At 47.6% G+C, this 14,733-nt stretch overlaps 1 protein-coding gene across 15 annotated transcripts in view; it reads right to left on the minus strand.

The window, feature by feature from the left end:
• The window catches only part of LPP (LIM domain containing preferred translocation partner in lipoma), a 332,629-nt gene that overhangs the window by 296,017 nt on the left and 21,879 nt on the right, over window positions 1–14,733 (minus strand). For 7 of the 15 annotated variants that reach the window (XM_074547227.1, XM_074547233.1, XM_074547234.1 and 4 more), the window contains exon 2: window positions 14,299–14,404. The gene's annotated coding sequence lies outside the window, so the exon portion shown is untranslated. Of the gene's footprint in view, window positions 1–10,478; window positions 10,583–11,161; window positions 11,230–13,728; window positions 13,779–14,298; window positions 14,405–14,733 lie in introns of all 15 variants that reach the window. The other 8 variants (XM_074547223.1, XM_074547225.1, XM_074547228.1 and 5 more) reach the window with 3 other exon arrangements.

Raw genomic sequence — 14,733 nt, forward strand, 5'->3', positions numbered from 1 at the left:
GTCAGACGGAGGGTGATGTTTAAGCTCTTGATACAGTTATCTACCTAATAATAACCCAAAGAGCACTCCTTGCCTGGCTGCCTGCCAGACCACATGCAGACTCTCTGCCCTTTCTGCCTTTTTTAAGTTTTTTAACTTTGTCAGACATGGAAACGTTGACTCTAAGAAATTCAGCCTCTTCTGTGAAACAGATTAGCTGAGACTTCCTTCATTGTTGTGGAAAGCATGACTTGGGTGCTGGGGAGGGAGGCAAAGGGGAAAACTCATGTATTTTGCCTTCACGTGTGCTTTATTTTCTCCTCTGGCAGGAAACAGTGAGAAAGACTCTGACCCAGCTGCCTCAGCTGCGTTGGAAGTGATTGTATCAGCTCCACCTGCTTAATGTGGGTATTATTCAGGACTGCAAGGACAATGATTTGAGGCAAATCAGCAGTGACTGGTTTGTTCTCCAGGGACAAATGCTACACTGGTGCATGACACAAGTGATCCACAACAGGGGGACAACAGTGACAAGGTTGGGAAGGAGGAGGTAAAGTGGGAGAGAGAGATAAAAACATCTCCACCTGTTTTTCCAGGGAAAAAGATATAACAAGGGGAGCACAACTTGTTCAAACATTTCAGAGCCTGCACAACATTTTTTCCAGCACTCAGAAACAACAAATGAACTGCATCAAGAGATCCAGCAGCTATAGCTCAGAGAGGAACATCATGTCCATGTAATGCTTTCAAAGCTTTATAAAATGCAAGGAGGTCAACATAGTTTCTTTACACCCAGAGAATAACAGCCTTGACAAAACAGGCTGAGGTGCCACACTTTGCCATTCACACCTGCTGTGGATCTGGCCCTGTGCATCACTGAGCTTAGGTGTGGTGCAGCCCCACTAAAGCAGGTCCTGCAGACCACTCCTCACAGTAACAAGGGAGCCTCTAACAAGCGCGTGGACAACAGCACAGGCTGAACCACTGCTGCTGAAGCACAAGAGAGGCACTTCAATGGTGTTTTTAAAAGGAAAAGATGAAAAGAAAAAGGGAAAAAGCATACCTTTGCAAGTTCCAGCGGAAGAAGAAAGCCCCAGGTCACTGCTGTAGCTAATGAGAAGGGCGACAGTGGTACTCAGCAACTGTTCAAAACATCCTCATGACTTTTTTTTTTTAAATCAAGCAAAATACACACAAACAGCATCATGTCTGCAGCAGACTGCTGCTTTGACATCCATACAGCCAGCAAGACCCTGTGAAGTTTTAATAGGCAGGTCAAGCCTACAAAGACTTTGCTACCACCCTCTCCTGCCTCCACAACGTACCCCATTCCCCAGTGGTTTTACTCTGAGAACTTCACAAGCTTTCACCAGAATTGCTGCTCAGAGAGCAGCCTGCTCACAGACAAAGCACACACAGCTCCAGGAGGAGAGAAGAAGCCCTTTAGCTTATTCTGCATCGTATTCCTCCAGAATCTGAATAAATAACATCTCACAAAAACAAATTGCATCAGGCATGGGACCCTCATGACCCAAATGGGTGAGTTTTCATAAGAATTTTACCACTTTTACCTCCACACAGAGAAATGGAAGCAAGCCAGGAAAGAAGGAGGCATTGCCCTTTGCAAACACCCAACGAGCCCAACTGAAAACACGAAGCCCAGCACCTTTGGAGACATCCCCTGCACACCCCGGCAGGGCAGGTGGCTGGAGATGAAAAAGACCCACCAGGAAAGCTCTTCTGTAGGAGCTGATATTTCAGCTACTAAAGAAGTTTCTGTTTAAACAGACATTAATTGCATATGCTCAGGAATTTCTCAGCTTTACCACTTAAAAACCACCCAAAGCCACTTCGAGGCTCTTCCTTTTTTTCTCTCCCACCTTTATTTGCTCTGTAAACACATTTGTGTGCACCCTGGATCCTGTAACGTTCTGCTGCAGTGACAGCATCTCCAAAACAGAGCAGCAGCAACCTACACATCTCACCAGAGAGTGCAGAATGTCCTCAGTGCTGCCCCTGCCATCACAGCACATCATGATGTACCACAGAGCCCAGCTCCTGGCAGGACCTTCTCCCAGCCCAGGATGAAGATGTCGTTGGTGCCATTTGTACCAAGAGATAACACTATCAGGAGCAATGCTCACCATCTCAGCCTGCTCCCTCGCAGGCTGAAACTCTCCCAACGAAACCCTACCTTGTGAGCACTGGGGTTTGTTTATTAAAGTGCTGTTGCAAGTTTACCCACAGATCAAGGCCTTGATTGTGGCAGGTGGAAGATGTGAAATAACTGCAAACACTCTGCAGCCTTTTGAAGAGGCCGCTGAGGTCAGCCCAGTGATAATTCCCATCCCATGCCAGGCAAGAGTGGCAGAGAGCCTCCTGGGCACAAATAGGATCATGGCCAACTGCTACAGCAGGGCTGCCCATAAATCTACCCATGAATACATCAGGAAGAAGAACAGGACAAATGGAATCACAAAACTTGGATCGATTCTTTGTCTTACCATATGCATACCTGCACATAAATGTTTATATACACCTGGCAACATCTGTGCAGCTTTGGGCAAGCTTTGACCCTTCCTGGTCAGTAAAGAGACTGTAAAAATCAGTGCCCTAAACACACCTGGAGGCAAGAGAACATCCAGCAGCTCCATTTCCACCCCATCACTGCACACAGCAGGAAACTTGAGCAAGGACACACCAGTGAAATGCCTCTGGAGCCCAAGGGAGCAATCTGTGGCACCAGCCCAGAGGAGCTCCTGGCAGATAGCCCACGATACTTTCTATTATGTCCTTTAATACTGCCTTACATCTCGCAGATCTGTTGGCCTTCCTCCCCAAGGGGAAGGCTGGGAGTGACTCCTCTTGTCAAACAGGTCTGCTCCATGCCTCGAGCAGCACGGAATCTCCTGAGAGCAGCCAGGGAATCTCTCTCCCCTCTGAAATCAGGTCGCCTCCACCATGCTCAACCTCAGCCCACCCAGAGAGTAAAGTCTGAACCCAAACTCAGACACCTTTGGCTCGGCTGGCCATGCCATCACCAACAGGCCAAGCAAAGCAGCCTCTGCAGCACCTCACAAATGGGGGGTAGGAGAGGGAAGTAATTTTTGACAATGAAAATGTAATGGAACATTTTGTATCGATCCATTGTGGGATGAGTCATGGTTAAAGTGACTCGCCTCCTCTTCCCCTCACTTCCCCACTCCCAAATTATGGACTGCAAGAAATGAGCAGAGATAATGGGCAATTTCAGATGTTCTGAACTCAGGTTTCTCTCCTGCTGGAACAGCATGCCATGACAGCAGATGGACTGAGCTCCAGAGAGGTCATACATGCTCCCACGCCTTATACTGGCTACAAAAGAATTGTGTCTAACTAATGGGCAATTAGGAAAGAACTAGAAGGATGGGAGACTACTTTGTGGAAGAAATGACAAGTCAGAAGGAAGATATGAACAGGATCAACAGTAAAAGGAGACACAAAAACAATAGATGGGGATCAGACACAAGCCCCAGAAAAAGATAAGCAAGCTGGAGGTAGATTTCTACATATGCACACATGCACACCCCAATCTCTGATTTGCTGTCTGAGTCTCCAGGGGACTAACTAACTTTGAGGTATAAAGCAGAAGATGACAAGCTCCTTATGCACTTGCCTATTAATGTTTGGCAGTAGGACACAGATGTGACCACCCAGCACCCCACCATATGGGGCATTCAAGCCTGACCAAGAAATCTTCCAGCACTGGGCTCCAGCCAGGACCAGTACACTCCATTCAGAGAAGAAACTGGTACTTCAAACCCTGGGAGATGACTAATTGCAGTAGCTGAGTTATGGCATAGCTTTTAACACACAACGAAGAGACATTAAGGTCATCTTGACTCTCATCTACACCATCCCCTCCCACAGCAGACTTGCTGCTCTTTTTTTCCTCCTACTCCTTTTCTCACTTTCTTCCCTCCCCTTCAACATTCTTTCCTTTCAGGTTTTCTCACCTCCCTCCATACCCATTTACCTTCCTCTCTCAATCCACTCCTCCAGCACTTGAAAAATCCTTCACCCACAACTCCCACAGCAAAAGCCCTTCTCTTCCAGGAATCTGCTTTATCTGGTGTTTGATCTCCAGCAATTACCTGTGCTAACCCTTCCACAGACCTCAAGTGCACATTTGTCTGCCTTGCTTTGCAGAATCTTTAGGACAAGGACTGTCATCTTCCCCACCTGTAAAGCTCAGGATACATTTACTGGGCTAGTAAGTGATAAATAAGCCACCTCAGCATTTCAGGGTAGCTCAGTGTGGGTTCCCTTGGTGTTTGCCTTCCCTCCACTGAAACTAACCTACCTGTAAGACTTTTTCTTCCTTATCTCTGTTACAAGGTTATCACTTAAATTTATCTGCATTTTTTTGAAAAAAGTTGAGACAAGGAGGTGGGGAAACAAAGGGCCTTTACCAGCCCAGTTCAACCTCAGCTCAAACCATGAGATGTAGGGGAGCTTGTGGGAGCACCACAGGGAGAGACCACAGCCAGAAGTAACTCACTGGGATTATTTCAATTATTTCAAACCCCACGTCTTACTTCTATTCAGTCTTCAGTAGTTTTTGGACAAGCAGACACACATGGCTATTTGCTCAGGGAGCAATTATCAAATCTACATCCAATTCCACCAGCTGAGTGTGTGTCTGCCTTTGGAAGGGAGTTGGAAAAGAGACAAGTAGACCATTGAAATGGAAAACCAGGGTAAGGAAATAGAATCTACAAAGAAAAGATTACCCACAACACAGAGGGTATCCAGAGGTAGCCTGGGCTCCAGTGAATAAAAACATCAAAAGAGGGAAAACAAAACCCTCCACCCATGTGAGAGCCCATGCATGGAGCTGGGCTGGCTGGCTGACAGCCACAGCCATGCAGGATGAGGGATTTGCATAACAGGTGGAGCACTTCCCAGGAATCAAGGTGATTCCTCAGGGGTCACTTCCCAGGAATCAAGGTGCTCATTCAATTAAAATAGGAGGGCAAAAGTACTTCCTAGACAGCTCACTGAGTTGAGATAAAGAACCAGCTGTTAGCACCATGAGAACCTAGGTTGTCTGGGGTTTCTCGCTCCCTGCACTCCTCCACCCCAGGGATCTCACCCCATCTCCCTGCACACACCAGCCCCTCACCTACACGAGGACACTCCCCAGTCCCTGCAGCACACCCACCCCCAGTGCCCTCCCAGCTTCAGAAACACTTCACTTGGAACATGCTCAAAGCCACATCCTTCTCTGTCCCTGCAGCTCTAACAGCCTCTGCAAGGCTATCTGATGCAGCTTTCTGACCCTCACACATCTTGGGGGAGAATTAGCTGGTAACTAACAAAGCACTGCAGGAACCATGTGTGTCAGAAGCCCATGTGATAGCACCAGTGTGCCATGAGAAACCTCATCCAGATCTGCAGGAAAAATTACAATTTTTGTTACTGGTTCCATCTGAACTCACCAGCTACCCTCAAGACTACACAGCACAGGAATGCCCCCAAGTAAATAACAGTGAGGCCATTCAAATCCCCTGTGATTAGACATGGTCACCAAATCAGCAACAAGCAAGACACAATGAAAATTAAGAACAAAAAATCAAACAATCACCTAGAAAATAACAGGAGACCATGTAAAACCACCAAGCCAACAAGCACCCCTTCCTTCACACAGAATGCTCATAGCAGCATTTCACCCAAAAGGGATCGAAGAGATGGTGCTTAATGCTGACCCTGGAAACTTGCCCAGAAGTTTTTACACCACTCAGCACCCTGTGCATAAAAGGGCAGCAGTGGTGACACTCCTGGTGAACTCCTGCTGGCCAAGCTGTCTGGCAGGTATAGCTTAAAAAGCTGGGTTTGGAAAATATTGCCTTTTTATAGCTTATCTCAGTGCAGACAGCTGCCTCACACCTCTAGAAATAGCAGGCTTTAACAGCCATGTTTGCAGGGACAGATTTTAAAGGTTCCATCTTCTAAGAAACAACCTACACATTCAGAAACAGGAGGCCAGATTTGTTTTGGTACTGGAACCCCCTTCCATATGCTAAGCATACCCACGGATTTGCAAAACCCTGCTCTGAAAATGGGATGTTCATTCAGCAACAGGCACACAGTAACTGGCGTTTGCCTTCCTATAGAGTCTGCTCCCAGCACAACCAGCAGAGAAGCAGCAACATGATTAGGCCGATATTGCCTTTTGCTGAAAATTGCTGGCATTTTACAAGTAAAATATTGGTGGAGGAGAGCATTAAACACTGGAAAAACAAGACTAATAAGTTAAATACAAATACCCCACAGGCAAAGCCAATCAGCACCTCTCTGTTGTTCCTCTTAAGATGGAGCAAGTCAGGATCAGATCCCAAAGTTGTTTTGGTTTGTCTGAGGAGATAAGGAGTGAGCCAAGAGATTCACTCCTCGGTCAGTCCCACAGCTGCAAACTCCAACCCCAGGAGTCTGGAGGAACTTTTCAGCCTCCTCAACTCTTATCATGCTGGTGATTGCAATAGGGATAATATTATTTTCCTACAGCTTAGAAATAAGAAGCATCAAATTGCCATGTATTTAACACTGGAAGTGCTGATGCTAAGGATGTAAACGACTCCAAATCTAACAGGGCCCTGCAGAATTTCCACGGCACCACCTTTTACTAGCAATAGTTGGGCCAGTTGACTACAGCATCTTCCTCATCAAGAAATTTTTAATTATTTTTTTAACTGAAGGAAAGGGTAGTGAAGACAACAACCTGCTGCGAAATGACCAAAATTCCTATGCAAACAACTCATTAGCAGTGTTCAAATGCAATTTAAATTACTAGTTGTTAAAGTGCTCCTCAATTTCATGGTAAGTTTCCAAGCAAAATTACATGCTATGTACTATTTAATTGATTGTTTTCTACTTCTTAACATCCATTTATTCCCTCCTCCTGTCCTTTTCTTAATTTCAAGGGATGATAATGACTTTTCAGGGAAGAAAGAGGAACAGTAAATGGAGTTGAAGAGGGATTTACCTGATGAAGAACAAGGATGTAGGAGGGAAGTGACTGCCAAAACCAGGCAGCTTCACCAGAACTCATCCCTCTGATATTTTTGCAGTAGGGGTGTGAGACAACACAGCACAAGGATTCTTTTCCTCTCCACCACAGGCAGCCAGGCTTCTGAAACCTGATATTTCTTTAAAACATTGTTCTCCCCACCAGGACAAGCAGTAAGCACAGTTAACTATTCCAGGACATCAGTAAAGCAACTCTTTTCCTCCTTCTGGGCACGTTAGTCCTTGAAACAACACACCCACTGGAGGCAAACAAGTTGTTCTCACTTGGAGATCTCATCCCAAATGCAAATACCTAACTCACAGGAGCAAAGTCCCCCCCAAAGCTGACTGAAGAATTGAGCTGTGACTGAGACTTCCTGCTGTGTGACCAGCTGGTACAGGAGAATGTGTATGATAAAGCTAATAGCAACAGACATTTCTTAAAAGCCTGCACTCCACTCAGATCCCAGGAAAGAGCAGCCATACAATTAGGTGAGGTGCCATCTGGAAATTTCTAATGTTAATGATACATGTTGAGATCATGCCACACACCAGCAACACAGAGCAGCTTTATGAAATGCTCAATGTCTCTTGGTTTACCTTTAAGCAACTGATGCAGAAATATTTCATGCTCAGAAAAGTATGACTTCATTAGAGTAAGAGAGATGGGTTTAACAGCATCACTCTGCCCGAGGCCACAAAGCACCCACCTGTCTGCAGGAGCTGAGCACAAACCATCACATGAAATACAGAGATTTGCACTTTTCCCTAATCTGCTACACAGTGCCCTAATTTCTGTGCCTGCACACAACAATAACAACCACTTTCCTCAGCATTCATGCACAATTTAGTACTTAAGGGATCTGAAACCTCTGCTTAAAGAAACACAAAGTATAAGATGGACAGAGGTTGGTAACCTTCACCCCTTCCATGCCCCCATGTGCCAGTCCCATGCTATCTGGGGCAGCTTTCTTACCTGCCATGGGCACACACACCCAGCCCTCAGTGATGCTGAGCTCCCTCTGAGCACTCCAATCACAGTCCTGGTGTAACCCCTTTGCCAGCTATGCAGGGCCAGCTCTGGATTGACCAGGGCAACAGCCAGGATGAGGGATGGGCTGTGAACCCAAACCTCCCTACAAGGGAGCTAAAGCAAGTCCTTTGCATTTAACACATCATTAAAAGAGATTGAGAGAAGCTTAAGAAAGGCAGGCGTGGAGCTCTCTGAACGCTCTTGAGGGCCAGTGCCATGGAAGGCTTCTCAGGCTGGAGTGTTTACTAGGTGCCAGGCTAGAGGAGGGGAAAAAAATCTTTAGACAGCTGTATTAATTTACAGGTCAGCCCTTAATGGCTCTGTTCCTGGAGCAGGAGAAAATCCTTTGTGGATCCTGGACAGCGTCAGTGGTCACTGAATCTGCTCGGGTCCTGGAGAAACACCAGATGGAGAGCCCTGGCAGCCTGCAGTCCCAGCTGTGGGCATGGCCTTGTCCTCCAGAGCTGCCCCAGCTCTGCCAGCACCCTCCAGGAAAGGGGGGCACAGGCAGCACGTGGGGAGCTCATCCTGCACAGTCTGTCCAGCTCTCAAGTCACGTCCTCGCAGGGCTGAGGTGTTGCACAGAGAAGGATCAGCACGTGAACATTTCCCAGACGTGCCAGACTAGCCTGGCACCCAGGCACTGTCAATCCTTGTCTTCCAACAAACAGCACGTCCTGGTGAGCAGGAAAGGGAAGAAACTGCGAGGGGAACAGAAGAGCATCATTTCCAGTCCCACCGTGCTGTTCCCAAAACTCCAAGCTCAGCCACAGGCAGCCGGTGAAGCCTGGATGTGCCTCCAGAAGCACGGCCATCGCACAGGGGCACGTGGGCACAGCAGAGCAAAGCACAGCACGCAAGGAGCAACACAGACCACAGTCCCACCGCCACAATCCCACAGCTTGGCACCACCATGCACGACAGAGGATAAGTGTCTGCTGGGGGAGTCCCTGGGCCAAGGCTTCAGGTGCTGTGACAGCTCCATACACATCCCCAGGGCCCCGTTTCCTGAGCCATCACCTCCCTGCCTGTGCAGGCTGGGCACTCTTTAGGACAGCAGTTCTTCCCTTTGCACCAAGCTCAGCCCAGCCAGGCCCTGACCCCAAAAGCTGCAGTAATCCAATCAGCCTTTTGAAACAACAAAGATTAAAATACAGCTGAACTCTACAAAGCCCCAGCATGTCTCAGCCACAGAAAAGGCTCCAGCAGTCCTTCATCACTTTCTGTGCCCGAGTGTTTCCTATCACACATACATCCTCATACTAACTATCTTTCCCTGTTCCAGACAATCCACACTGCTTTGTACCTCAAGGACTTGCTGCAAATCCACAGCTCTGGAAAAAACAAGGGTATTAAAGCCCTATTTAAAAGAGCAAATTAAAATTGACAAGAGCTTTACCTTTCCAACAAAGGTCTTAAATTTAAGAGGGAGAGTATGAAGCACCAGGTCTGAAGAAGCCTAAACATGCCAGTTAGCTGAGAAGATACAAGGATTACTAACCAGCACTGGGAACTATAAAAGGGTTTTCACCAATGCCTCTTCCAAAGCAAAAGGATGAAATGCAGTGCCTCCCATTTGAGGCACAGGACTGGCTGCTCCATGACCCCCAGAGCAGTGTTAAAAGCACTCTGTACATGTTACATGCTCCAAATGACAAGAGGAATGCAGGATGGTGGATCTCTGCTCCAGATTCCTCAGCATGGTTTTAGCTGCCATGAATAAAACAGGAAGCAGAGCATCTTCCAGGTTCCCCCCACACCCCTGACTGACTGGATGAACTGCAGCTTCCTTTCAGGAAATAGAAAGGAAAGAGCAGGAGGAGGGGGGGAGGGGGAAAAAAAGAAAAAAAAAATAAGCAGCCGGCTACAATAGTACAATATCAGACAGATTAAAAACTTAACACTAAGGAGAAATACAGAACAACAGGAAAAAAACAGACACTCAAAGTTTATCCAGTTACAGTAGCTAAACTTCAACTAAGAGAACAGAGTTAAATATTAACAATTGAGAGAAATATATCCATGTATTATACAGCCTTTTATCACACACTCTTGCTTAAGAAACAGAAATCATACATAAGCTGCGTTTTCCTTGCTGACCACATGAATATATCCTCCTTTACTCCACAGTGCTCTGCTGCCTTGCTGCACTACCAAGTGAAACTAAAAGGAAAAGCATGACTGAATGGGAGCTGGCTTAAATTATCTTTATACCTATTCCTGAAGAAACATTTCGCCTTTGAGACCAATCCACTAAGCCAACTCTCCCTGCTACAGAAGGTTTCATTGGGTCCCTTGCTGTTGATCCACATGCCTGCCTCCACCAGCAATGCACACACTTTGATGCAGTACATCTGACTAAACAAAACAACAAAAAAAAATCCCAAGTTGCTTGCTATAACAGCAGTGATGCACTTACCAGCATTCAGGCAAGTTCCTTTGCTAACATGCTTCCCTCTCGAGCACATCAAATTTGGAACAAGGTCCAGGAGCCAGAGAGAACTGAAAACTGACCACAACAAGCTTCCAAAACAAGAAAGGGGGGGATGAAAAAAAACCTTACTACAGGAATTCAAATCCTGCTTCCACCAGACCCTGAGTCACCTCCCCTCCCTTGCAATAGATCAGAGCAATGGGTAAACATTTCCAAATATGGAGATCAAAACTCCAAAGGATGTCAAAAAAAAAAAATCACCCTTCTCTCCCTGGCTTTGGCACAGGGATGACTTGCCCCTCTGAAGCATGAGCTGAGCACATTGCCTTTGCTGACCTACACAGAGCCTGGACATGGGGCCACACATAATCACCTTCAGCTGTGCTTCAGAGGCTCCTGGCATGATGGGTGACACTGCATCTCTGTCCCCTCCCAGGGATGCACAGGAAGATTCAATGGGAGCAACCCCAGGAGTTGTTGCTGCTCAACCCCTGCACCAAACCTCTCTTTCACACCTCAACTCACCACAGAAAACCTCCTAGAACTACTTTTTAGTGTTCTCTGAAGGCAAATAGGCAGATTCAGGCTGTGGTTATAACAACATCAGCTTGGCCCAGAAAAGGCAGGCCCAGCCATCAGTCACACCACATCCCACACTGGCTGCTCACCTGGCACAGGGAAATCTCCGCTGAGCTGGCTCATCAAGCTAGTGCTTTATGAAGAGCATGTATTTGAACTTGCATTATGGAAAAAAAAAACCATAAAAACAAAAGATAGCACTGCAGAAAGGCACAAACTGAAGGACAAGACAAGATCCCTGCAGGTACCAGGAGCCCCAGGATGGCAGCACCCATCAATCCCTGCTGGGACACACAGCTCTGTATCCCATGTCAGGTGGGAACTGGGGAACACTCAGCCTTCCCACCCCTGGAAAAGGGACTTGAGTGTCAATGCTCACACACACAAACCAAGATTAAGAGGCAGTTTTCTCAGAGGGCATAACTACTCCTGCAGAGCCTGCATGCACACCAGAGCAACATCCCCATGCCAGCACTGCCCCAAGCATCAGTCCTCAGCAGCAAAGGCTGACCTGCAGGCAGCAGGAGCTGTCTCTGCCTGCCAGCACGGGCCAGCAGCCCCCTGGTAGCTGCAGCCACAGCTCCTGGGGCAGGCAGCCTCTCAGGAATGTGCACAGCAGGACATTTTCAAGGCAAACAGGCTGCCGAGGCCAGGCAAGCCAACCAGACCAGAGTGATTCCCCAGCACCACCCACAAGATGCTATTGAATTTATAGGGAAGGAATTCCAGAGCTGACTCTGCCCATGTATGGCCAAAACAAACTGTAAAAAAGCAACATTACAGTACATCTGGCTTTCACTGGTACTGAGGCACAGGCTTCGGGAGGAGCTGAAATCCTGCAGCGACAGAGGCTCTGCAGTTACCTCCAGGAACTGAGCAGTGGTCTGGGCCCATGGCAACAAGAGTTTAGCACCCACAGGTGACAGAAAACATTTAAACCGTTGCTTTAAAAGGTAACAAAGTTCTCTGCCTTTTAGAATAAACCCACATTTAACTCAGTGATCCATCACTACCACTGCAAAAAAATCAACCTTGCCAGGCAGCACCAGCACACGTTCATTACACTGGTGGTCATAAAGGCAGCTCTAAAGAGTCAACAGTCCAAGTGGCACTAAGTGGTACACCAGGACAACCACAGTGCATTGCAGGCTAGGACTGGCTCTGCATGGGTAGCTGATGAATTATTTTTCCAAAAGCCCCCTTAAACCTCCCACAGGAGCTGTGTGCCCCAGCCAGCAGCAGGGTCACCTGGAGATTTCTCCATGGTCAGAAACAGGAGGATACTCACAAAAACAATGTTAAAAGCGTCAGGTTTGTGCAGGTTTTACCAACTCTGATTCAAGTTTTGAAGCAGAAAAGGGATGGGGAACACCTGGAAGAGCAAAAACCCCATCACAGGCACACACCAGCCCTTACAGCTCTGGTGTCCCACCAGAGTTGAACAGATCAAAGTTCTCCCTAAGAGTTAAATGCCACCACCTTGCTTGCCCTGCCAGCAGAGAAATATTTAGCTGTGTCAGCGTGAGAGGCAGAGGGCTTACGGAATGGGAGAGGAATGCAGGCTGCAGTGGCACACATGGTGGGGACAGGGACACCAAACCCAGGGGAAGGAGGGCTGCTCACACTGCCTCTGCCTTGGAAGAGGGATCGGGCAGGGTACGTTTGATGGCTCCTGGGGTTGAAACCTGGGACTAACACTTCTTTGTGACCTTAGAGGGACTCCCATTTCAGCAGTGAAGAGAGCTGTTAAGAACCGGTGGGAGCACAGGGACCTGCGCAGACGAGGCCAAGCCATTCCCCAGCTCCTGGCAGGCAGCCCAGCACTGCTCTCCAGTATGTGCAAGTTATACCCATCAAACCAGGAACAAGCACATGGCTCTTCAGGCTGCACTTGCTGATGGGAGACCCACACTATGGCTACTCCCCCAGCTTGACTTTCCCCAGGACAGCACTAGGATCTCCCCTCCTTTTCCCAGCTGAAATGGCTTTACACTTCTCTTGCTACTGTGCTCACTTTAAACAGAGGCACCTAAGCACTTGTGTTCAGCAACTCTGCTTCAGAACACCTCCCACCCCAAACAACACAGAGGAGGGAAAGCAGAGGGATGGACACATCCATGTCCAACCACAGCCTAACCAGGAGTTCCCTGCTACATGGCAACACAAATCCTTGTCCTTGCCACAGGAGTAAGCTTGGGAAGTGAAACCTTGGGGGTCTGGGGATAAAACCTGACTTAAGCCTCCTGCACAGCAGTACAGATCATTATAAAGCAGCCACTGGGTCACGGGTGGCTAATTTAAATGAAAGATTACAAATTACATAAGCAGGATGACTGAGAATATTTGATTCATAAAAACATCTTGAAGGGGCAGAGAACAGAGGGACTGCTGCAGAATCACAGGGACACAGGCCATGTAATGCAGACAGCAAGGACCAGGGATGCTCAGACATACAGATGCACAACCATGCACACGAATGCCTGCTCCCCCCTACCATGCACAAAGGCAGATTTAGGACTTGCAAGCTGAAGTCCTGTGCAGTCAAAAGCCAGCACAAATGTTTGTGACAGTTCCACAGGCAACGGCAAAAACCGGGTGCAGAGGAATAAATATAGAAAGAAGTCAGGCAGGCAAAGCAGGTGCTGGCTTGTAAAACCTTGGCCAGAAAGGCTCCCCAGGAGGTTGAATCTGGTAGTTTTGCAACAGCTCCACAGAAAGACAGAAGAGACAGAAAGAAAAAAAGAGAACATGAATGCATATGCATTCTTTAATCACCATATATAGTATATACAGACATTTGGTATATACACCCCCGAGCTCTCATATACCACTGTATAGTATATACTATATATGCATTGCCATCTTTGTTTCCATGTGCCTACACTTGCACAGCCTGTGTCTGTGTGTGTATGCATTTCTGCTGGGTGCATTTGTCATTACCCCCACGTTGCCTTTCTGTGCGTGCTGTGACACCACACATCTCTCCACAGAGCGTGTCTAAAGCCTCAGCACCACAGCCTGGGATGACTCCTGGACATTCACAGCCTCTCACTGCTGAGCGCTTCCCCACCAAAGCCTCTGGGTGCAAGCACCACCAGGGAATCATCAGCTTGTCTTGTATTTTCCAGTGATCCCACTCTCCCTCCAAACTTTGAGAGCCATGATCAAGGTGCCATTGTCAGAAAAGCCTTCTTGTCCCCTGTACCTGTGAATTTTGCTTACATACCAGTCCTCACGCTGCACAGCCTTACTGGTGGGATGAACTCAGAGCAGGGCGTTTGGAAACACGCAGGACTCCACCAAACTCACGACTTTGGGTTTCTTTCCCAGTCCTGAAAAGAGAGAGACTTGAGTAATGCACACTGGATGGGCTTCCCAACAGCCTGTCTCCAAAGCCAGCAGTTTAACCCACACAATTCCTGGGAAATACAGCATTTTCTTTCCTAGCTTTCTCAAGAAGAAGTGTCCATACTCCTGGACTCCTTTCAGCACCCCCAAAAGCAAGACCCACTACCCTGAACTGGGCCAGTGACCAGCAATGACCAGAAATGTCAGCTGCCAGAGTCTGGTCAACAACTCACACCTCCTCAAGTCACTGCTCCTTTAGTGCTCTTAATGCCATTAAGAAGGGAAAGGGATAGAGAGATACCAAATGAGGCAT

Source organism: Zonotrichia albicollis, chromosome 9 (assembly GCF_047830755.1).
Source record: "Zonotrichia albicollis isolate bZonAlb1 chromosome 9, bZonAlb1.hap1, whole genome shotgun sequence".
NCBI lineage: Eukaryota > Metazoa > Chordata > Aves > Passeriformes > Passerellidae > Zonotrichia > Zonotrichia albicollis.